This window comes from Ranitomeya imitator, chromosome 1, assembly GCF_032444005.1.
Source record: "Ranitomeya imitator isolate aRanImi1 chromosome 1, aRanImi1.pri, whole genome shotgun sequence".
Lineage (NCBI taxonomy): Eukaryota > Metazoa > Chordata > Amphibia > Anura > Dendrobatidae > Ranitomeya > Ranitomeya imitator.
Window position 1 is genome coordinate 1132946171 of NC_091282.1, and position 26173 is coordinate 1132972343.

Below are 26173 nucleotides of genomic sequence, written 5' to 3' on the forward strand. Positions count from 1 at the left end.
CTTCTGAATCAACTAATTAACTCTAAACACATGCAAAAGATACCTGAGGCTTTTATAAACTCCCTGCCTGGTTCATTACTCAAAACCCCCATCATGGGTAAGACTAGCGACCTGACAGATGTCAAGAAGGCCATCATTGACACCCTCAAGCAAGAGGGTAAGACCCAGAAAGAAATTTCTCAACAAATAGGCTGTTCCCAGAGTGCTGTATCAAGGCACCTCAATGGTAAGTCTGTTGGAAGGAAACAATGTGGCAGAAAACGCTGTGCAACGAGAAGAGGAGACCGGACCCTGAGGAAGATTGTGGAGAAGGACCGATTCCAGACCTTGGGGAACCTGAGGAAGCAGTGGACTGAGTCTGGTGTGGAAACATCCAGAGCCACCGTGCACAGGCGTGTGCAGGAAATGGACTACAGGTGCCGCATTCCCCAGGTAAAGCCACTTTTGAACCATAAACAGCGGCAGAGGCGCCTGACCTGGGCTACAGAGAAGCAGCACTGGACTGTTGCTAAGTGGTCCCAAGTACTTTTTTCTGATGAAAGCAAATTTTGCATGTCATTCGGAAATCAAGGTGCCAGAGTCTGGAGGAAGACTGGGGAGAAGGAAATGCCAAAATGCCTGAAGTCCAGTGTCAAGTACCCACAGTCAGTGATGGTGTGGGGTGCCATGTCAGCTGCTGGTGTTGGTCCACTGTGTTTCATCAAGGGCAGGGTCAATGCAGCTAGCTATCAGGAGATTTTGGAGCACTTCATGCTTCCATCGGCTGAAATGCTTTATGGAGATGAAGATTTCATTTTTCAGCACGACCTGGCACCTGCTCACAGTGCCAAAACCACTGGTAAATGGTTTACTGACCATGGTATTACTGTGCTCAATTGGCCTGCCAACTCTCCTGACCTGAACCCCATAGAGAATCTGTGGGATATTGTGAAGAGAAAGTTGAGAGACGCAAGACCCAACACTCTGGATGAGCTTAAGGCCGCTATTGAAGCATCCTGGGCCTCCATAACATCTCAGCAGTGTCACAGGCTGATTGCCTCCATGCCACGCCGCATTGAAGCAGTCATTTCTGCTAAAGGATTCCCGACCAAGTATTGAGTGCATAACTGAACATTATTATTTGTTGGTTTTTTTGTTTGTTATTAAAAAACACTTTTATTTGATTGGATGGGTGAAATATGCTAATTTATTGAGACAGGTTTTTTGGGTTATCAGGAGTTGTATGCCAAAATCATCAGTATTAAAACAATAAAAGACCTGACAAATTTCAGTTGGTGGATAATGAATCTATAATATATGAAAGTTTAATTGTAATCATTACATTATGGTAAATAATGAAATTTAACACTATATGCTAATTTTTTGAGAAGGACCTGTACCTGTGAGTGATACACCGTGAGGGGAGTGAGGTGCTCAAGGAAGTGCTAGGGTTAAAAGGGAAGAAATAAAAAGTTAGTGATGACGCACATAATCCATAAGGACAAGTAATATGTGATAATGATGTGGTAGACCATATATATAGTGGATACATGGAAAACATGCATATTAATACATATAGCATAAGAAGAAAAACAGGAATATAAAATCAGCCAATGCTATTAATTTAGGTTACCCACAAAATAGAAATGAAAACTGGATATTTTCTTGGCTGCTGATAGATAAAACATATAAAAGTAATACCAAAGATGTTAAATATTAAAAAGTAAGAAACAAAGTGATATGTGTATGCATAAATAAGCACACACAGAAAGGTGCCAAAATGCAGGAGTGAGGAAGAAAAGCAATACAGCCATACGAAAATATGTGCGTAAACACTAACAAATACATACACATAGACTAATATGTATATATATAATATTATTGTAGATATATTATATTATTGTAGATATAAGGTGAGTAAGAAGGACTAAGATTATTATATATATAATATATATAAAATGATACAAAAATGCCATAATAGTAAACTCTGAATATTAAAAAAGATACTGCAAAACCTACAGTACATATGCATAATAAATATATAATACTATAAGATGATTGATTAAGATGATTGAATTCTTCTGCTCTCTCTTAAGGAAGAAGGATCATGGACGCGTCCTGAGAGCGCTTTGGGTAAGAAAAGAGGAACCAATTAAACCTACATAAGTACAAAGAAAAAAGTGAGAATAAGTCACAAATAAACACGAATTAAAAACAGTAAATAAAACCACAAACACTAAACAATAAAAATATTTATAGGGTCTATAAATATCTATAGAAAAGGGACAAAACTAAGGACCTCGTTGACGCCCCTAGGACGAATACAATCAATGCGGCCAATCCATTGGGCTTCCAGTTGAGCAAGTCTTTTCTTCAAATCGCCACCACGTCCATCCATTATGATACGGTCAATGCCTCGTATCCTTAACAAATTGCTGTCACATCCATGTTTTTCCTTAACCCTGCTGTTCTGTTGGTCAAAAATGACCGACTTTGAGCTTCAATATTCTTTAAAATATTCAAGATGCGGCTCTGAAACCCGTGGCCGACCGACCCATCCTCATTTAAGTCAATCAACCACAAGTTTCAGAACCGCATCTTGAACACCCCAAAAAATACCAAAGTTCAAAATAGGTCTCCCCAGACCGAACAGAACAGCAGGGTTAAAGTGCCTTGGAATTGGCTTCAGGAACTCATCCGCCACGGAGTCCCGTGCTCCCTTAATGTCACGGATGTGCTCCCTGGTTCTGACATGTAATTGGCATGATGTCAAGCCCACAAAGATTAAACCACATGGGCATGTGGCATAGTATATCACATGGTCAGTGGAGCAAGTTATGTGCTGGGTAATCTGAAACTCCCTGGAACCATCACTGGACAAAGAAGTAAAACACCGTTCTAGGTTTTTACACGCCACACAGTCCCTACAGGGAAAGAAACCCCATCTGGGGCCCTTTGACCCGAAGGCACATTTAGGTCCCTGCCCCTTATAATAGCTGTGGGTGAGCATGTCACACAAGTTCTTGTTCCTTCTATATGTAATGGAGGGTGTAGTAGTTAAACATTTGGCCAATATAGTATCCTGTTTGAGAATAGGCCAATATTTATTCAAAATCTCCCTAATTTCAGTAGAGTTACTGAAGTAGATATCAGTCTCACCTGATTGGACATTTGGGACTCCTTTTTAGTGTTCAGGAGATTGCTTCTGTCAATGCGGGAAGCTCTTCTTTTGCATCTTCTAACCAACCTCTGTGAGTAGCCACGATCACTGAAACGATCATATATCATCAACTTGTCTCTGGTAGGAGAGATCTTCAGAGCAAATCCATTTTGCCCTGAGAAGCTGCCCATAGGGAATGCTGTCCTTAAGATGCTTCGGATGGGCTGATGAGGCATGGAGTAAGCTGTTAACTGACGTGTCCTTCCTGTGTAAATCACTCTGCAGCAAGCCGTTCTCACGTTTTTGAATAAGTACATCCAGAAATTCTACCTTGTCATGGCTGTAATGGCAAGTAAGTTTGATGTTAGACTCGTTTCCGTTAAGTTGTGCAACAAACTTTAAAAGGTCATTTTCAGTGCCCTGCCAGATTGCAAAGACATCGTCAATATATCTAGTCCACATTAGTATATTAGATGATAAGGGAGTAGCATCGGTGATAAAAACTCTTCTCTCCCACAGCCCTAGGAGCAGACATGCATAGGACGGCGCAAAGGCCGCCCCCATGGCTGTACCCTGGAGCTGCAGGTAGAGTGCCTCCTTAAAGAGGAAAAAATTGTGGGTCAATGTGAACTCCAGCAAGGATAATAGAAAACGAATAAAATGATTTTCCATGCCAGTTGTGCCCAAAAAGAAATTAACTGCCTCCAACCCATCTACATGCCTTATCGAGGTGTAGAGGGACTCTACATCTAATGTAACTAGCCACATATCGTGCTCCAAACAGATGTTCGTAATTTTAGATAAAAGGTCGCCAGTATCCCTCAGGAAGGAGGGTAAGGTTTCAACAAGAGGTTTGAGATAATAGTCCAGCATCTTACCTATATTCTCCGTAAGTCCCCCATTTCCAGAAACAATAGGTCGTCCTGGTGGACAAGTCAAGTTCTTGTGAATTTTGGGCAACAATTATAGGCAAGGTGTCCGTGGTGCCACAGGAATTAGACCATCCCTCAGATCCTTCGTTATCAGCCCATCCACAAAAGCCTCTTCAAGTATATCAGATAATTCAACCTGGAAGACAGATGAAGGGTTAAAACTCAATCTCTTGTTCGTGTCTTCATCTCTTAGTTGCCGAAAGGCCTCTTTTTCGTACATTTCAGTGGGCCATAACACAACGTTGCCACCTTTTGTCTGCCGGTCTTACCAGCACCTCCTTCATAGATCACAATTCAGTCAAAGCCCGTCTTTGTTTCCTGGTCAGGTTATCATTCTTGATACCTGATGAAATTTTCTTCAAGTCTTCTGTTACTACCTTAACAAATAGTTCAATTTCAGGAAATAACTGGAGAGGAGGGAAACGTTTAGGTTTAGGTAGTGCAAACTTACCCCTAGGTCCCGCAGGGAAAGATTCTTCGTAAAGTTCATTCAAAGTTGCAATAGTCTCTTGTTCCTCAGTGGTCCACTGTGTATCATCCAAAGTCTTTTTTTGATGCAATTTATGCAATACCAATTTTCTCGCAAATAAATGAAGATCTTTTACTGTGGTAAAGAAATTGAATGGTGAGGTTGGAGAAAAACATAACCCAAAGCTTAATACTTCCATTTTTGCATCTGTTAGGACAATGGATGAGAGGTTTACTCCCTGTAACTTGGTTGCTCCAGCAGTATTCATATACGTTCATTTGGAGGAATTATACTTCCGATTATAGTTGGTAACCTTTCGTTTGTTCCTAATATTAGAGGAGAAACGCTGTACATCCAAGGTCTCACTACTGCCTTCCATTGAGGACTGAGAAGAGATAGATGATGATCGTGTAGAAGACCGTGGTTTATGCCACTTGTAAACAGAGTTAGTTTTAAAGTCCTGTACATCCTGCAAGAACTTGCTTGTTTTAACCTCTTGGATTTCCTTTTCACAAGTGATAAATTGTTTATCTAAATCCTTCTTAAAGGCCTCCATATCCGCAGGATTTAATGAATCAGTGATTTTTTTTCTGTAAGGTATCAATTTCACCTTCCATTGTTTCAAGACTTTTTTTGTTCATACCAATGAGAAGCTCTATCGGAGAGCGTGAGCATATATTACAAGCGTCTTCTAGTCCTGCCTTCTCTTTTTCTCAGCAGCGGTGCGCGCTCCTTCTGGCCTGTGTGGCCTGTTTGTCGGGGATACGCGTCCTGTTCTCGTCACACTTCAGTGCAGGGCGTGAACCTGTGACGTAGGACGCCGACTCCGCTGCTTCCGGTCACTGCGGTGCCAGGGGAAGCGCCATTACAGCCATACTACTCCATTATTTTCCATCAGGTATAAAAATAGGACCCTCTGACCCCTACACTAACGCTCCCCGAGGAAGCTATTGTGCGACACGCGCGTCGGGGTCTCCTCCACAGTAAAAGATCTTCATTTATTCGCGAGAAAATTGGTATTGCATAAATTGCATCAAAAAAAGACTTTGGATGATACACAGTGGATCACTGAGGAACAAGAGACTATTGCAACTTTGAATGAACTTTACGAAGAATCTTTCCCTGCGGGACCTAGGGGTAAGTTTGCACTACCTAAACCTAAACGTTTCCCTCCTCTCCAGTTATTTCCTGAAATTGAACTATTTGTTAAGGTAGTAACAGAAGACTTGAAGAAAATTTCATCAGGTATCAAGCATGATAACCTGACCAGGAAACAAAGACGGGCTTTGACTGAATTGCGATCTATGAAGGAGGTGCTGGTAAAACCGGCGGACAAAGGTGGCAATGTTGTGTTATGGCCCACTGAAATGTACGAAAAAGAGGCCTTTCGGCAACTAAGAGATGAAGACATGTACAAGAGATTGAGTTTTAAGCCTACATCTGTCTTCCAGGTTGAATTATCTGATTCTGGAAATGGGGGACTTACGGAGAATATAGGTAAGATGCTGGACTATTATCTCAAACCCCTTGTTGAAACCTTACCCTCCTTCCTGAGGGATACTGGCGACCTTTTATCTAAAATTACGAACATCTGTTTGGAGCACAATATGTGGCTAGTTACATTAGATGTAGAGTCCCTCTACACTTCGATAAGGCATGTAGATGGGTTGGAGGCATTAAATTTCTTTTTGGGCACAACTGGCATGGAAGATCATTTTATTCGTTTTCTATTATCCTTGCTGGAGTTCGCATTGACCCACAATTTTTTTCCTCTTTAAGGAGGCACTCTACCTGCAGCTCCAGGGTACCGCCATGGGGGCGGCATTTGCGCTGTCCTATGCATGTCTTTTCTTGGGGCTGTGGGAGAGAAGAGTTTTTATCACCGATGCTACTCCCTTATCTAATATACTAATGTTTCTTTCCCTGTAGGGACTGTGTGGCGTGTAAAAACCTAGAACGGTGTTTTACTTTTTTGTCCAGTGATGGTTCCAGGGAGTTTCGGATTACCCAGCACATCACTTGCTCCACTGACCATGTGATATACTATGCCACATGCCCATGTGGTTTAATCTATGTGGGCTTGACATCACGCCAATTACGTGTCAGAATCAGGGAGCACATCCGTGACATTAAGGGAGCATGGGACTCCGTGGCGGATGAGTTCCTGAAGCCAATTCCAAGGCACTTTAAGGAAAAACATGGATGTGACAGCAATTTGTTAAGGGTACGAGGCATTGACTGTATCATAATGGATGGACGTGGTGGAGATTTGAAGAAAAGACTTGCTCAACTGGAAGCCCAATGGATTGGCCACATTGATTGTATTTGTCCTAGGGGCCTCAACGAGGTCCTTAGTTTTGTCCCTTTTCTTTAGATATTTATAGACCCTATAAATATTTTTATTGTTTAGTGTTTGTGGTTTTATTTACTGTTTTTAATTCCTGTTTATTTGTGACTTATTCTCACTCTTTTTTCTTTGTACTTATGTAGGTTTAATTGGTTCCTCTTTTCTTACCCAATGCGCTCTCAGGACGTGTCCATGATCCTTCTTCCTTAAGAGAGAGCAGCAGAATTCAATCATCTTAATCAATCATTTTATAGTATTATATATTTATTATGCATATGTACTGTAGGTTTTGCAGTATCTTTTTTAATATTCAGAGTTTACTATTATGGCATTTTTGTATCATTTTATATATATTGTATATATAATAATCTTAGTCCTTCTTACTCACCTTATATCTACAATAATATAATATATATAAATATTAGTCTATGTGTATGTATTTGTTAGTGTTTACGCACATATTTTCGTATGGCTGTATTGCTTTTCTTCCTCACTCCTGCATATTAGCACCTTTCTGTGTGTGCTTATTTATGCATACACATATCACTTTGTTTCTTACTTTTTAATATTTAACATCTTTGTCTGGTATCACTTTTATATGTTTTATCTATCAGCAGCCAAGAAAATATCCAGTTTTCATTTTTATTTTGTGGGTAACCTATATTAATAGCATTGGCTGATTTTATATTCCTGTTTTTCTTCTTATGCTATATGTATTAATATGCATGTTTTCCATGTATCCACTATATTCATATGGTCTACCACATCATTGTCACATATTACTTGTCCTTATGGATTATGTGCGTCATCACTAACTTTTTATTTCTTCCCTTTTAACCCTAGCACTTCCATGAGCACCTCACCCCCTTTCACTCCCCTCACGGTGTATCACTCACAGGTATGTTCAGTAATTTTGGCTGTTCGAGACTTAGGCTTAGTTCACACTACGTTAGTGCAGTCCGTTCAACATATTCGTTAAACGGACTGCACTAACGCAAGTGCCGGCGCTTGCACAGCGCTAGCGCAGATGGAGCTTCTGCTAGCTCCATATACGTTAGCGGCGCGCTAGCAGTGACGGACCCGGAAACGCTGCAGGCGGCGTTTCGGGTCCGCCACTCAATGACGGCACATCGCTAGCGCATGCCCATTGTGAGCGTGCGCTAGCGATGCGCTCGCCATTGCTTGTAATGGCGGCGTTAACGGACTACGTTACACCGCGTTATGCCGCGGTGTAACATAGTCTGTTAAACGGGTTTACACAACGCAGTGTGAACCCAGCCTTACTTTGCTTTCCCCTCATAATCGCGCTGCTCCCTGCTCTTCTAGTCCTGCCTTCTCTCTTTCTCAGCAGCGGTGCACGCTCCTTCTGGCCTGTGTGGCCTGATTGCCGGGGATACGTGTCCTGTTCTCGTCACACTTCGGGGCCCTCCCACTGATGCGTCAGTGCAGGGCGTGAACCTGTGACGTAGGACGGCGACTCCGCTGCCTCCAGTCACTGCGGTGCCAGGGGAAGCGCCATTACAGTCGCACTACTCCATTATTTTCCATCAGGTATAAAAATAGGACCCTCTGACCCCTACACTAACGCCCCCCCCCCCCCCGAGGAAGCTATTGTGCGAAATGCACGTCGGGGCCTCCTCTTCCATGTACAGCTACAGGTTGGACAATAGGCTATTACGGTTATTATTTATGCAGCCTGTTGAGAATAGGTATTTCAGAACCACAATGGACCTTGAAGTTCAGAGCACACAAAGTGACCTGACAATAAGCAAAAAACATAGGACGAGCTCTGAGACGTGGGAACTCTGCTGACCGCAATCCCTAATCCTATCACACCACACTAGAGGTAGCCGTGGATTGCGCCTAACGCTCCCTATGCAACTCGGCACAGCCTGAGAAACTAGCTAGGCCTGAAGATAGAAAAATAAGCCTACCTTGCCTCAGAGAAATTCCCCAAAGGAAAAGGCAGCCCCCCACATATAATGACTGTGAGTTAAGATGAAAGTACAAACACAGAGATGAAATAGATTTAGCAAAGACTTACTGAATAGACCGAGGATAGGAAAGATAGCTTTGCGGTCAACACAAAAATCTACAAACAACCACGCAGAGGGGCAAAAAGACCCTCCGCACCGACTAACGGTACGGAGGTGCTCCCTCTGCGTCTCAGAGCTTCCATCAAGCAAGAAAAACAAATTAAAGCAAGCTGGACAGAAAATATAGCAAAAAGTAACACAAGCAGAACTTAGCTTATGCTGAGCAGACAGGCCGCAGGAACGATCCAGGAGGAAGCAAGACCAATACTAGAACATTGACTGGAGGCCAGGATCAAAGCACTAGGTGGAGTTAAATAGAGCAGCACCTAACGACTTAACCTCATCACCTGAGGAAGGAAACTCAGAAGCCGCAGTACCACTTGTGACCACAGGAGGGAGCTTGATCACAGCAGCCTTTCTATTGTATGGGATTTCCCCCTTATATATTTATCTTCTGCACTCTGCACCTTGCTATATATGAACCTCCCTCTATATTTAGCCCTGTTTGATTTAGCTCTGTTCTTAAGAGAGATCTACTCCGTTTAAAGCTTTTTTTCATCTGATACTTTATATATATTTATTGATTATCACTGTTTTCTTATATGGTTGGTAGTCTCTTTACTACTTCCATGTATGTTACATACTAAACTGTTTATATTCTCTGCCTTTATAGACCTTATATGACAGGAGTAGTTTACATTTTTTTGCTTATGTATATTATCAGTGTGGCTATCTGTACGTGGCACTAATGTGTTGCCTTCCCTTATCTTTTGCATCGCTTACTACTATTTTCATTATTGTTGTTCTACAATTTTTTTATATTCTTTAATAAAATAGTTATTTTTAGCTCTGGTGTCCATTTCTTTTTTGGTTTCTGTATATGTATTATGGCGGAGCATATGTGGTATTTGCCCTAAATAGTCGGTTTATCAAGGACCACAACAGGCAGGTCCGTGATACTGTTCTGGAGTCGTTTAAAGCCGGATTTGGATACAAAATGATTTCCAAAACTTTAAACATCCCAAGGAGCACTGTGCAAGCGATCATATTGAAATGGAAGGAGTATCCTACCACTGCAAATCTACCAAGACCCGGCCGTCCCTCTAAACTTTCATCTCAAACAAGGAGAAGACTGATCAGAGATGCAGCCAAGAGGCCCATGATCACTCTGGATGAACTGCAGAGATCTACAGCTGAGGTGGGATAGTCTGTCCATAAGACAACAATCAGTCGTACACTGCACAAATCTGGCCTTAATATAAGAGTGGCAAAAAGAAAGCCATTTCTCAAAGTTATCCATAAAAAGTCATTTAAAGTTTGCAACAAGCCTCCTGGGAGACACACCAAACATGTGGAAGAAGGTGCCCTGGTCAGATGAAACCAAAATTGAACGTTTTGGCAACAATGCCAAATGATATGTTTGGCGTAAAGGCAACACAGCTCATCACCCTGAACACACCATCCCCACTGTCAAACGTGGTGGCAGCATCATGGTTTGGGCCTGCTTTTCTTCTGCAGGGACAGGGACAGGGAAGATGATTAAAATTGATGGGAAGATGGATGGAGGCAAATACAAGACCATTCTTGAAGAAAACCTGTTGGAGTCTGTAAAAGACCTGAGACTGGGACGGAGATTTGTCTTCCAACAAGACAATGATCCCAAACATAAAGCAAAATCTACAATGGAATGGTTCACAAATAAACGTATCCAGGTGTTAGAATGGCCAATTCAAAGTCCAAACCGCAATCCAATCGAGAATCTGTGGAAAGAGCTGAAAACTGCTGTTCACAAACGATTTCCATAAAACCTCACTGAGCTTGAGCTGTTTGCCGAGGAAGAATGGGCAAGAATTTCAGTCTCTTGATGTACAAAACTGATAGAGACAGACCCCAAGCGACTTGCAGCTGTAATCGCAGCAAAAGGTGGCACAACAAAGTATGAAGTTAAAGGGGCCGAATAATATTGCACGCCCCACTTTTCAGTTTTTGAATTTCCACAAAAATTTAAAATAACCAATAAATTTTGTTCAGCTTCACAATTGTGTTCCACTTGTTGAATCTTCACCAAAAATTTACATTTGGTATATTTATGTTTGAAGCATGATATGTATGATAAGGTTGAAAAGTTCCAGGGGGCCGAATACTTTCGCAAGGCACTGTATACTAATATGCTAATATAGACAGTATGTGAACAACAGAATAAAAATCGCTTCATTTTACCTAAACATTTAATACCATTGAGATCAAACATTTGCAAATTCCGATTGTTTCATTTAGAGAAACAGACTAATAGAACTCGTGCAAAATGGATTTGTTTTATTAATGATGTCCATAGAAGCAGTGGGCCCCATTGATTATTATGCGCAGAGGCGGACACTGACAGCTTGGGGCCCCTGTGCAAGAAATGTCTTGGCCCCCCTCCTTTTATGGTGAAAAGCTCTCTCTCCCTCTCCCTCTATCTTTCTATATACACAGTTGTGCTCAAAAGTTTACATACCCCGGCAGAATTTTTGCTTTCTTGGTAACAACAAAACTTTTTCTCCACTCATGGTTAGTGGTTGGGTGAAGCCATTTATTGTCAAACTATGGTGTGTTCTATTTTTAAATCATAAAGACAACCCAAAACATCCAAATGACACTGATCAAAAGTTCACATACCCCATTTCTTAATGCCCTGTATTGCCCCATCTAAAAACATCAATGACAGCTTGAAGTCTTTTGTGGTAGTTGTGCATGAGGTTCTTTTTTTTTCTTAGATGGTAAAGCTGCCCACTCTTCTTGTGAAAAAGCCTCAAGGTCCTGTAAATTCTTGGGCTGTCTTGCATGAACTGCGCGCTTGAGATCCCCAGAGTGCCCAGAGTGGCTCAATGATAATGAGGTCAGAAGACTGAGATGGCCACTCCAGAACCTTCACTTTGTTCTGCTGTAGCCAATGACAGGTCGACTTGGCCTTGTGTTTTGGATCATTGTCATGTTGGAACGTCCAAGTAAGTTCCATGTGCAGCTTATCCATCGCCTGTCCCCCCGCATGCCTCTTTGACATGCACATCCATTTTCATGTCTAAGCCACTAAAGGTGTTATAAAGGACTTTGGAAAACCAGCATCAACGTGGTGAGTGCCACATTTTCTTCTTTAAACATGATTCTACAAGTGATGTTTTCATGCTGAGCACCGTATGCCAGTTGATAATTTCTGCTGTACCTCAGTAATTTGAGGGAACATACATCTACAACTGTGACATAGGACCTTTACTGGTGCAGTTATATTTCTCTTTGAACTAAGATTTAACAAAAAATAAGTGTGTTTTACGCAATGTCTTTCCTGCCAAAACATTAGGATTTTAATTTTCTCCTGCAAATCCTGAAAGTGTGCACATAGCCTTAGTCCCTGTCCTGTGTCCAATCCGTATAAGACCTTGATGGCATCATAATGAATTTGGGGTGGGAGAAGACGCCATCAGGTACTGAGCATCCTCCGCCACCTCCCAATACATTACAAGTCCGTGACTGCTTCTTCTCCCACCTTTCAATTCATTATAAAGTGTCCTGGGCACCTTACCGCCTCCTCTCCCCAATAAATTTTAAGTCCCCGATAGCATCACAATGAATTGTTGGATGAGGTAGGAAGCTATCAGGGGCTTTGCACCTTCCTCCACCACCCAATTCATTTTTCATCCATATCTAATGTCCTCCTCCCCCTCCTCCTGTTCATAAGTCCATTTTAAGTCCTTCTTACTCCCAAACCAATTCCCCTCAGCCATCATTGTCCTCTCCACCACCCCATTATTGCCCTCTCCACCACTCCAATCATTGCCCTCTACTCCCATCATTGTTCTCCCCCACCCCCATCGTTGTCCTTTACACCACTTCCATCATTGCCTTCTCCACCACCCCCATCATTGCCCTTTCCACGACCTCCATCATTGCCTTCTCCCCACCACCTCCATCATTGACCTCTCCAACACCTCAATTATTGTTCTCCCCCACCACTCCCATCATCCTCTCTCCCACCCCCATCATTGCGCTCTCCACCACCTCCATTATTTCCTCTCCACCATTCCAATGATTTCTTCTCCAAAACCCAAATTATTATTCTCCCCCACCACTCCATAATTGTCATTTCCACCAGCTCCATCATTGTTCTCCCCCACGACCCCATCATTGCCCTTTCTACCACCATCATCATTGCCTTCTAACACAACCCTCATCTTTGCCCTTTCCACCACCCTATCATTGCCCTTTCCACCACCTCATCATTGCCCATTCAACCACCTACATTTCCACACACACACACACTACCGCTTACCTCTACACACACAAGCACAATGAGCACCACTCACTTCTTTACATGCTCCCGGCAGCCGCGGTGCACACACACACACTCACACAGAGCACCATTTACCTCTCCGCACGTTCTCCGCAGCATCTTCATCGCCGGCAGTTTCCTCTCTCTGACACAGAAGCGTGCTGAATAATTACATCATCCAGCCACGTGACTGTGACAGGAAGTGCAGCAGGAAGCAGAATTTCTTCTGTAGACAGCGGAGCTGCAGGGATCACTCCCTGCCCGCCGCACATAAGGGCAATCTGGCCAGGGGCCCCCAGGAGCCTTAACCAGGATAAACAGGCCAAATTGCTCTCAGTGTTAGCCACCCTGCAGGGGCCCCCCTCCACCTCCAGGGCAGCCCTGATTATGCGGTTGGTCTGGTTTATGTTTTCTTTCAGTTTTTAGAATAGAAGAGAATAACAAAAGATTTTTTTCAGTTCAACCCCACATAAAAGTTTGTCCAACTTTTCAGTACATTATATGTTAAAATAAATGGTGTCATTCAAAAATTACCACTCGTTCTACAGAAAAACAAGCTCTCAATATAGTTATGTTAATCTTATGGCTCTTGGAAGGAGAGGAGTAAAAAAAAAAGTCCATATCTCCAAGGGGTTAATATCGTTTATTGTTTTCACTCACTTCAAAGATTCCCGTTGTGTAAATTTGGGGATATTGATTTATTTAGAGTTTGTGTGCGCTATATTATTTCTGACTGCAAAATATTTAGATGCTTTTAACCCCTTAGTGACAGAGCCAATTTGGTACTTAATGACCGAGCCAATTTTTGCAATTCTGACCACTGTCACTTTATGAGGTTATAACTCTGGAATGCTTCAACGGATCCCGCTGATTCTGAGATTGTTTTTTCGTGACATATTGTACTTCATGTTAGTGGTAACATTTTTTTGATATTACTTGCGATTATTTATGAAAAAAACGGAAATATGGCGAAAATTTTTAAAATTTTGCATTTTTCTAACTTTGTATTTTATGCCCTTAAATCAGAGAGATATGTCATGAAAAATAGTTAATAAATAACATTTCCCACATGTCTACTTTACATCAGCACAATTTTGGAAACAAAATTTTTTTTTGTTAGGGAGTTATAAGGGTTAAAAGTTGACCAGCAATTTCTCATTTTTACAACACCATTTTTTTTTTAGGGACCACATCACATTTGAAGTCATTTTGAGGGGTCTATATGATAGAAAATAATGAAGTGTGACACCATTCTAAAAACTACACCCCTCAAGGTTCTCAAAACCACATTCAAGAAGTTTATTAACCCTTTACGTGCTTCACAGGAACTGAAACAATGTGGAAGGAAAAAATGAACATTTAACTTTTTTTTGCAAACATCTTAATTCAGAACCATTTTTTTTATTTTCACAAGTGTAAAAACAGAAATGTAACCATAAATTTTGTAATGCAATTTCTCCTGAATACGCCAATACCCCATATGTGGGGGTAAACCACTTTTTGGGCGCACCGCAGAACTTAGAAGTGAAGGAGCGCCGTTTGACTTTTTCAATGCAGAATTGGCTGGAATTGAGATCGGACGCCATGTCACGTTTGGAGAGCCCCTGATGTGCCTAAACAGTGGCAACTCCCCACAACTGACCCCATTTTGGAAACTAGACCCCTTAAGGAACTTATCTAGATGTGTGGTGAGCACTTTGAACCCCCAAGTACTTCACAGAAGTTTATAACGTAGAGCCGTGAAAATAAAAAATCGCTTTTGTTTACACAAAAATGATCTTTTTGCCCACAAATTCTTATTATCACAAGGGTAACAGGAGAAATTAGACCACAAAAGTTGTTGTGCGATTTCTCCTGAATACGTCGATACCCCATATGTGAGGGTAAACCACTGTTTGGGCGCACCACAGAACTTGGAAGTGAAGGAGCGCCGTTTTACTTTTTCAATGTAGAATTGGCTGGAATTGAGATTGGACGCCATGTCGCGTTTGGAGAGCCCCTGATGTGCCTAAACAGTGGAAACCCCCCACAAGTGACCCCATTTTGGAAACTAGACCCCTTAAGGAACTTATCTAGATGTGTGGTGAGCACTTTGAACCCCCTTGTGCTTCACAGAAGTTTATAATGTAGAGCCGTGAAAAAAAAAAAATCACATTTTTTCTACAAAAATGATCGTTTTGCTCACAAATTTTTATTTTCACAAGGGTAACAGGAGAAATTAGACCACTAACGTTGTTGTGCAATTTCTCCTGAGTACGTCGATACCCAATATGTGGGGGTAAACCACTGTTTGGGCGCACCGCAGAGCTTGGAAGAGAAAGAGTGCCGTTTTACTTTTTCAATGTAGAATTGGCTGGAATTGAGATCGGACGCCATGTCGCGTTTGGAGAGCCCCTGATGTGCCTAAACAGTAGAAATCCCCCACAAGTGACCCCATTTTGGAAACTAGACCCCCCCATGGAACTTATCTAGATGTGTGGTGAGAACTTTGAATGCCCAAGTGCTTCACAGAAGTTTATAATGCAGAGTCGTGAAAATAAAAAATATTTTTTTTTTCACAAAAAAGATATTGTAGCCCCCAAGTTTTTATTTTCACAAGGGTAACAGGAGAAATTGGACCACTAAAGTTGTTGTCCAATTTATCCTGAGTATGCTGATGCCCCATATGTGGGGGTAAACCACTGTTTGGGCGCACGGCAGAGCTCGGAAGGGAAGGAGCGCCGTTTTGGAATGCAGACTTAGATAGAATGGTCTGTGGGCGTTATGTTGCGTTTGCAGAGCCCCTGATGTACCTAAACAGTAGTAACCCCCCACAAGTGACCCCGTTTTGGAAACTAGACCCCCCAAGAAACTTATCTAGATGTGTTGTGAGAACTTTGAATACCCAAGTGCTTCACAGAAGTTTATAATGCAGATTCATAAAAAAAAAAATATATATATTTTTCCACAAAAAAGATTTTGTAGCCCCCAAGTTTTTATTTTCACAAGGGTAACAAGAGAAATTGGACCCCAGAAGTTGTTGTCCAATTTATCCCGAGTACGCTGATGCCCCATATGTGGGGGTAACCCACTGTTTGGGCGCATGGCATTTCTGACCGCGCATGCGTGGCCGTAACTCCGCCCCCTCCTCCCCAGGACATAGATTGGGCAGCGGATGCGTTGAAAAACTACAGCCGCTGCCCACGTTGTGCACAATTTTCACAACGTGTGTCGGTATGTCGGGCCGACGCATTGCGATGGCCCCGTACCGACGTAAGTGTGAAAGAAGCCTAACCCTAAATTTAGCCCCAACCCTAACCCTAAATTTAGCCCCAACCCTAACCCTAAATTTAGCCCCAACCCAGCCCTAGCCCTAACCCTAGCCCTAACCCTAGCCCTAACCCTAGCCCTAATTTTAGCCCCAACTGCTGTTCTCCTGCCGGCCAGCAGATGGAGACAGATGGCGGGCGCACTGCGCATGCGCCTGCCATTTTCTTTTGCCGGCGGCCAGGAGGAGCAGCAGGAGGATCCAGGGACACAGGTGAGTATGCTAGGGTCCCCGAATCCCCCTATTTCTCTGTCCTCTGATGTGCGATCACATCAGAGGACAGAGAATTACACTTTACTTTTTTTTTTTTTTTTGCGATCGCCGGTAAACAGTTAATTACCGGCGATCGCAAAACAGGGGTCGGTAAAACCGACCCCGATCATGCTCTTTGGGGTCTCGGCTACCCCCGGCAGCCGAGACCCCAAAGATTCTCGCGGGGCCGGCCGGCGGGCGCACTGCGCATGCGCCCGCCATTTTGAAGATGGCGGCGCCCATTGGGAGCCACGAGGAGCATCGGGGGAGATAGGTAAGTATTGGGGGGCTACCTGGGACCCCTTTTCTCTGTCCTCCGATGTGCGATCACATCGGAGGACAGAGAAATTAAAAAAAGATCGCGGGGTTTTTTTTTGCGATCGCCGGTAAACTGTTAATTACCGGCGATCGCAAATGCTGGGTGGGCTAAAAACCCCCCGAATCATGAAAATCCGACTTTGGGGGGCGCTATTCACTTTTTCCACAGCGCCGTTAATTAACGGCGCTGTGGTTTAAGTACCCTTAGCGGCCGCCGTTAAAAGGCGTATCGGCGGTCGCTAAGGGGTTAATAATAGTGAAACATATTTTTCCCATGTGGTGTCATTTATCTTGTCAAAGCATTAAAGATACCCTACATATTTTATCAGGAACCTTGCTGGAAAAAAACCAATCAATAAAGAAAAACACATAAATCATTAAAGAAGTAAGCTCTATACCATCTTGGCACAAAATCTAAAGAATTTGAAAAGATTAAATAAACATGATGCATTTCATGGTTCTTTAACTCCTCAATGTAACTCTCCAGGGAACCTGTCTGTGTGAATTACATGTCTTACTTACTGACTTCCGAGTCTTACTGGGTACAATGGTAGCAAATTTTATTTAATAACAATTATTAGATCTATATCATTTTTAAAAGGTTAATACAATTTACCAAAAATTTGTCATAGAGATCTATTATGGGTTTTTTACTGATGAGTGCTTATCAACGTTTTATGATCTCTGTGGTTGTTTAAAGTAAATTGATACCATAGGGCATTTCTTTTCGAATGAAAGGTTTATTGATTTTCAAAAGAAAGATACAACATAATGGATAGAGAAAAGAATCATTAAATCGAACACTTCCAATCAACAAATTAAACAGCAACATTGTAGTAGGAACGACTTGTAGTTATATCTTTTGAACAATATTGGAGAATATTCTGGATCATAGAATCCACAAAATAAAAAAGTTTAATGGTAGAACATCAGAGACAAAACCACTGTGAAAAATAAAATAATTATAATCTCGAGACGCCAAGGAAGCCAACAGTTATTGATGTTAATACAAAGTTACAATGGAATGTACAGTAGTGTGCTGCAAATGGGTTTACGTCGTGTGTTCATCTCAGTATATTCCTGAGGAATGAAAGTTCTCCCAGTCGAACGAGTTAAGGCCCCTTCACATTAAGCGATGCTGCAGCGATACTGACAACGATCCGGATCGCTGCAGCGTCGCTGTTTGGTCGCTGGAGAGCTGTCACACAGACAGCTCTCCAGCGACCAACGATGCCGGTAACCAGGGTAAACATCGGGTAACTAAGCGCAGGGCCGCGCTTAGTAACCCGATGTTTACCCTGGTTACCATGCTAAAAGTAAAAAAAAACAAACACTAGATACTTACCTACAGCCGTCTGTCCTCCAGCGCTGCGCTCTGCTTCTCTGCTCTCCTCCTGCACTGGCTGTGAGCCGGAAAGCAGAGCGGTGACGTCACCGCTCTGCTTTCCGGCTCACAGCCAGTACAGGAGGAGTGCAGAGCACAGCGCTGGAGGACAGACGGCTGTAGGTAAGTATCTAGTGTTTGTTTTTTTTACTTTTAGGATGGTAACCAGGGTAAACATCGGGTTACTAAGCGCGGCCCTGCGCTTAGTTACCCGATGTTTACCCTGGTTACCAGTGAAGACATCGCTGGATCGGTGTCACACACGCCGATCCAGCGATGTCTCCAGGGAGTCCAGCGACGAAATAAAGTTCTGGACTTTAAGGTACCTTCACACATAACGATATCGTTAACGATATCGTTGCTATTTGTGACGTAGCAACGATATCGTTAATGAAATCGTTATGTGTGACAGCGACCAACGATCAGGCCCCTGCTGGGAGATCGTTGGTCGCTGAATAAAGTCCAGAACTTTATTTCGTCGCTGGACTCCCTGGAGACATCGCTGGATCGGCGTGTGTGACACCGATCCAGCGATGTCTTCACTGGTAACCAGGGTAAACATCGGGTAACTAAGCGCAGGGCCGCGCTTAGTAACCCGATGTTTACCCTGGTTACCATCCTAAAAGTAAAAAAAACAAACACTAGATACTTACCTACAGCCGTCTGTCCTCCAGCGCTGTGCTCTGCACTCCTCCTGTACTGGCTGTGAGCCGGAAAGCAGAGCGGTGACGTCACCGCTCTGCTTTCCGGCTCACAGCCAGTGCAGGAGGAGAGCAGAGAAGCAGAGCGCAGCGCTGGAGGACAGACGGCTGTAGGTAAGTATCTAGTGTTTGTTTTTTTTTACTTTTAGCATGGTAACCAGGGTAAACATCGGGTTACTAAGCGCGGCCCTGCGCTTAGTTACCCGATGTTTACCCTGGTTACCGGCATCGTTGGTCGCTGGAGAGCGGTCTGTGTGACAGCTCTCCAGCGACCAAACAGCGGCGCTGCAGCGATCCGGATCGTTGTCGGTATCGCTGCAGCGTCGCTTAATGTGAAGGGGCCTTAATTCAGCGACCAACGATCTCCCAGCAGGGGCCTGATCGTTGGTCGCTGTCACACATAACGATTTCATTAACGATATCGTTGCTACGTCACAAATAGCAACGATATCGTTAACGATATCGTTATGTGTGAAGGTACCTTTAGTGACTTGCGTGCTATCTCTCCAACAGATTGAGACAATAATTCCCCCTTTCGTTGGTTTATTGAAGCTGCCGCAAACCATTCCTCTGATAAAGGAGGGGAGTCGATCTCCAATTACGAAGAATAGCTGTTTTGGCTGCTTGTAGGAGGTCACATAGGAGGGATTTTTTATATCCAAGTCTAGTCACAGAAAACATAAATAAAGTGTATCAGCAGGACACTTTGGGAGGACATCCCCCACTACCTCTTGGATTGCTCAAATAACCCCTAAACACTAGGCTTCAAGTGCTGAATAAGGCCTCCACATATGTGACTTTGCCCCCCCTATTCCTCCAAGCCGCCAACATGGATCTGAGACCTCAGGAAATCACCTATTCAGAATGGCAGGAACCCTATACGATATACAGCTCTGGCAAAAATTAAGAGACCACTGCAAAATTTTCAGATTCTGATTTTTCTCTTTTATAGGTATATTTTTTGAGTAAAATGTAAATTGTTCTTTTATTCTATAAACTACTGACAACATGTCTCCGAAGTTCCAAGCAATAAATTTTGAATTTATTTTATGAAAGTGAGAAATAGTCAAAATAACAAAAAAATACATTGCTTGCAGACCTCAAATGATGCAAAAAAACAAGTTAATAATCATTTAGAAACAACAATACTAATTTTTTAACACGACCGCGACATCATCTAAGGTCCTTAGCTCAATGCATCCTTAGGAACGGAGGCTGCCGCTTGCACCGCTGAAAGCCGGGGGCCGTCGGGGGGTAAGTATATCCCATATTTTTTTTTTTTATTCTTTTTTTTACATGAATATGGATCTCAGGGCCTGAAGGAGTGTCTCCTCCAGACCCTGAGCACACGCCGTATAAGATGACTGGGCGTATAAGATGACCCCGTCTTATACGGCGAGTCTATCCCAAATTCCATATTTTATATGGAAAAGTTGGGGGTCGTCTTATACGCCCAGTCGTCTTATACACCAGAAAATACGGTAAGTCTTTAATAATTTTCAGGTATTTATACTCAGTTATGAGGACTATACAAAGAAAAATCTAGATACTATATCATGGAAAGCATTTCTTTCTAGATCATGTTCACTGATAAGAATTAGTCACGATTGATGTGGACTTAACCCCTTGCCGATATTTGAAGTATATTTATATCATGGTTGGGAAGTACTTTCCAACTGATGAAGTATATATTCGTCATGGCGATCTCCCATGCATTGGAGGCTGATATGACAGCTAACACCTGGCACTCACTGCCAGGAGCAGTGCTTGCCACTACTCCTGGCAGTTTAACCCACTAAATGCTGCAATTGATATCGATCACAGCATTTAGAATGCAGGCAGTGGGAGGGGGCTGTTCTTGGCGCCTTCCTTTGCGCTTCCTGCCATTGCAGTGCTTAAGCAGCGTTAGTATATATGTTCTATCTTTTGCAATCTGTTATACTGATGAAGGTCACCTGATCGAAACATTTTCATTTTTTTTGGATTGCCTGCACTTTAAATAAATATAATCTGAATATTCTCTGATTTACTATGAGTGCTAAGCTTTTTTCACTACTTCACAAGGGAAAAAAATCCTACTTGTGCACTGTATATAGGAGTGCTGTGGTACCACTTTTACTGATATTTTGCCTCTACATGAACACCCTATTTATCAATGCTTCCTGCTATTGCAGTGCTTACTGCTCAACCACAGCATTAGCATATACGTTCTGTCTTTTGCAATCTGTGATACTGATGAAGGTCACTTGACTGAAATATGTTCAACTTATTGGATTACCTGCACTTTAAATAAAATCTAAATGTTCTCTGACTTACGAGTGCCAAGTTTTTTTCACTACTTCACAGAAGATTATTATTATTTATTTATATAGCACCATTGATTCCATGGTGCTGTACAAGAAGAGGGATTGCATACAAATTACAGACATCACTTACAGCAAGCAAACTAACAATAACAGACTGATACAGAAGGGAGAGGACCCTGCCCTTGCGGGCTTACATTCTACAAGATGGGGAAAGATGCAATAGGTTGAGGGGTTGCGGCATCTCCGGTGTTGGTGAGGGGGTAGCTCTGGTGGTGGTAAGGAGGCAGCGGGTCATTGCAGGCTGTTGGCTTTCTTGAAGAGGTGGGTTTTCAGGTTCCGTCTGAAGCATCCGACTGTGGTTGATAGTCAGACGAGATGGGGCTCAGAATTTCAGAGGATGGGGGATATTCGGGAGAAAATTGAATTATTTTTTCTTCACTGGCCAATGATATAAAATTCTGTAACACATGTGATGTCAATATAATCACTGAACCCCTAGATGAATTAATTGAGAGGTGTAGTTTGTAAAACGGGGTCACTTATAGGGCTTCTGCTGTTCTGGCACCTCAGAGGCTCTGCCAATGTAACATGGCACGCTCAAACCAGTCCAGCAAAATCTGAACTCCAATATGGCACTCCTACCCTTCTGAGCTTTGCATTGTGCCTCAAAAGTAGTTTTCGACCACATATGGGATATTTGTGTACTCAGGAGAACTTACACAACAAATTTTGAGGTCCATTTTGTCCTGATATCCTTGTGAAAATGAAACTATTTGGTGCTAAAAAAACATTTTTGTGGGAAAAATATATTTTTTTTTCATTTTTACAGATCAATATTGTAAAATACTATGAAGCACCTGTGGGTTCAAGGTGCTCACCATACATCTAGATAAATTCCAAACATGACACCTGCAGACCATCCCATCAAAGTTGCATTATTTTTATGGCGCTACGTTATAAACTTTTTATTATTATTATTATTTATATCGCACCATTGATTCCATGATGCTGAACATGAGAAGGGGTTACATACAAACTAAAGATATCACTTACAGTAAGCAAACTAACAATGACAGACTGATACAGAGGGGAGAGGACCCTGCCCTTGCGGGCTGACATTCTACAGGATGGTGGGGAAGGAGACAGTAGGTTGGGGGGTTGCAGCAGCTCCGGTGTTGGTGAGGCGGTAGCTCCGGTAGTGTTGAGGAGGCAGTGGGGTCAGTGCGGGCTGTAAGTTTTCTTGAAGAGGTGGGTTTTCAGGTTCCGTCTGCAGGATCTGAATGTGCTGGATCGGACGTGTTGGGGTACAGAATTCCAGAGGATGGGGAATATTCAGGAGACGTCTTGGAGGCGATTGGGTGAGGAGCGAATAAGTGTGGAGGAGAGGAGGAGGTCTTGGGAGGACCAGAGATTACGTGAGGGAAATTACGTGGAAAATTAGTTCAGAGATATATGGAGGAGACAGGCAATGGATGGCTTTGTAGGTCAGTATTAGTAATTTGAACTGGATATGTTGAGGGAATGGGAGCCAGTGAAAAGATTTGCAGAGGGGAGAAGTGGTGGAGTAGCGAGGAGAGAGATTAATTAGTCGGGCAGCAGAGTTAAGGATGGACTGGAGAGGTGCAAGAGTGTTAGTTGGGAGGTCACAGAAAAGGATGTTGCAGTAGTTGAAGTGGGAGATTATGAGGGCGTGCACAAGCATTTTAGTAGATTGAGGGTCGAGGAAAGGACGGATTCTGGAAATATTTTTGAGCTGGAAGTGACATGAGGTGGAAAGAGGTTGGATATGCGGTTTGAAGGACAGGGCAGAGTCAAGGGTTGCTCCTAGGCAGTGAACTTCTGGTACAGGGGAAAGCGTGATGTTATTTATTGTGATCAGGTAAGGAAGATCTGTGAGATGGAGGAAAGATGATGAGTTCAGATTTGTCCACATTGAGTTTGAGGAAGCGAGAGGAAAAGGAGGATATAGAAGGAGGATAACTTTTGTGAAGCACCTGGGGGTTCAAGGTGCTCATTTCACTTCTAGATATACTTTGTGAGGGGGTTAATTTCCAAAATTCAATATGAAAGGGATTGGAAATTCAGCGAGGCATATATAATAAAATTCATAAGAAACTTTACCACTACCATGAATAATTCTCCTTAGCCGAAGTGTGTCTGCTAAGTGTGCCGCTGGTGATTCCATCTCTGTTTTTGAATTTTACTCATTTTTGATAATAAAGTTTTTTTTTTTAATTTTACCACATATGCCTCGCTGAATTTCCAATCCATTTCATATTGAATGCTGAAGATTTTGCCTTGCTCCATCCGTGCAGGACTTCTCATCTGTATTCCTACAATGAGGGGAGCTGACTTTTCTTTCTTATTCTTTCACTAATTTCCAAAATGGTGTGACTTGTGGGGTGTTTCTACTAATTAGGCACATCAGAGGCTCTCCAAATGCAACATGGTGTCAGCTAATGATTCTATTCAACAGTAATTTTACCCCACATATGGGGTATCAGCGTACTCAGGAAAAATCAAACAACAAATTGTATGGTGCAATTTCTCTTGTTATTCTTGTGAAAATGCAAAATTTGTGGCTAAAAAACATTTTTGTGGGTCAAATGTGTTTTTTTTTTTATTTTCATGGCTCTACGTTATACACTTCTGTGGAGCACCTGGGAGTTCAAGGTGCTCACCACACATCTAAAAAAGTTCCTTGAAGGGTCTAGTTTCAAAAATGGAGTCACTTGGGAATTTCCACTGTTTAGCCACATCATGGTCTCTGTTATGACACGGTGGTTTAGGAGCAACATGGAACGAGCTCTGAAGGAAGTGGTAACTGTACTGACCGCAGTCCCTAAGCTCAACACAACACTAGAAGTAGCCGTGGGATGCTCCTAACTCTCCCTAGGCACCTCGTCACCGCCTAAGAGCTAACTACCCCTAAAGATAGAAGCAGGAAAACTATCTTGCCTCAGAGAAAATCCCCAAAGGATAGATTAGCCCCCCACAAATAATGACTGTGAGTGGAGAGGGAAAAGACATACACAGAATGAAACCAGGATGAGCACAGGAGGCCAGTCTAGCTTGATAGATAGGACAGGATGGAATACTGTGCGATCAGTATAAAACACTACAAAAATCCACACAGAGTTTACTAAAAATCTCCACACCTGACTAAAGGTGTGGAGGGTAAATCTGCTTCCCAGAGCTTCCAGCAAGACAGAATTAATTCATACTGATAACGCTGGATAAACAAAGAAAGCACAGAACGGATAAGTCCACAATCTGTGAACAGAAAAGAGCAAGCAAAAAACTTAGCTTTCCTGAACTGGTCAGGATAACAGGGAAATCCAAAAGAGATGTGAATCCAACCAGGAACCATTTACAAGTGGCACTAGCTGAAGGACAGAGCAGGCATAAATAGCCGAGCAGAAAAGACGATCAGTGAAAGCAGCTGCTGACAGCTAACTCCAAGGAGCAGCCATACCACTTGAAACCACAAGAGGGAGCCCAAGAGCGGAACTCACAAAAGTGTCACTTACAACCACTGGAGGGAGCCCAAGAGCGGAATTCACAACAGATCTCTCCTAATGCAACATGGTGTCCAGTAATGATTCCAGCAAATTTTGCATTCAAAAAACAAAATGGCACTCCTTCCCTCCTGAGCCCTGCTATGCGCCCACACAGTAGTGTTCCCCCACATATGGTGTATCGTCATACTCAGGAGAAACTGCACAATTTTTGTCATCCATTTTCTCCTGTTACCCCAAATTTGTTATTTTCACAAGTGATAAAAAACTTTTGTGGAAAAAATTTGATTTTTTTTTTTATTTTCCTGGCTCAATGTTATAAATTTCTGTGAAGCACCTGTATGTTCAAAGTGTTCCCTACACATCTAGATAAGTTCATTGAGTGGTCTAGTTTCAAAAATGGGGTCACTTGTGTGGGGTTTACAATGTTTACGCACATCAGGAGCTCTGTAAACGCGACATGATATCTGCTCTCGATTCCAGCAAAGTTTGCCTTCAAAAACTCAAATGGCGCTCCCCCCTTCCGCTTCTTGTTATGTACCCAAACAGTAGTTTTCCTCTATATATGGGGTATCGGCGTGCTCAGGAGAAATTGCACAACAAAGTTTGGCATCCATTTTCTCCTGTTTCCCTTGTGAAAGTATATATATTTTTTGTCTAGAATAAAATTTTGGGGAAAAAAGTTAAATGTTAAGTTTTTTCATTCCAGATTTCTTCAGTTCCTGTGAAGCACCTGAAGGGTTAATAAACGTATTGAGTATGGATTTTAGCACATTGAGTGGTGCAGTTTTAGAATGGTGTTACTTTGGGGTATTTTATGTCATATAGGCCCCTCAAAGTCACTTAAAATGTGATGTGGTCTCTAAAAAAATGTTTTTGTAAATTTTGTTATAAAAATGAGAAATCACTGGTCAAATTTGAATCCTTCTAACTTCCTAACAAAAGAAAAAGTATGTTTCAAAAATTGTGCTGATGTAGAGTAGAAATAATGTGGAAATGGTATTTATTGACTACTTTGTATGACATCAGTCTCTGAAAATTTTCAACATTTTCACCAACTTTCTGATTTTTTTTCACAAAAGCAAGTCATATTGAACACATTTTACCATTATCATGAAGTACAATATGTCACGAGAAAACAGTCTCTTCTCTGAATCA

General features: G+C 42.4%; 1 protein-coding gene across 1 annotated transcript in view; it reads left to right on the forward strand.

Moving 5' to 3' along the window:
- CORIN (corin, serine peptidase) overlaps nucleotides 1–26173 on the forward strand; it is a 649735-nt gene that overhangs the window by 95434 nt on the left and 528128 nt on the right. The window lies entirely within an intron of this gene.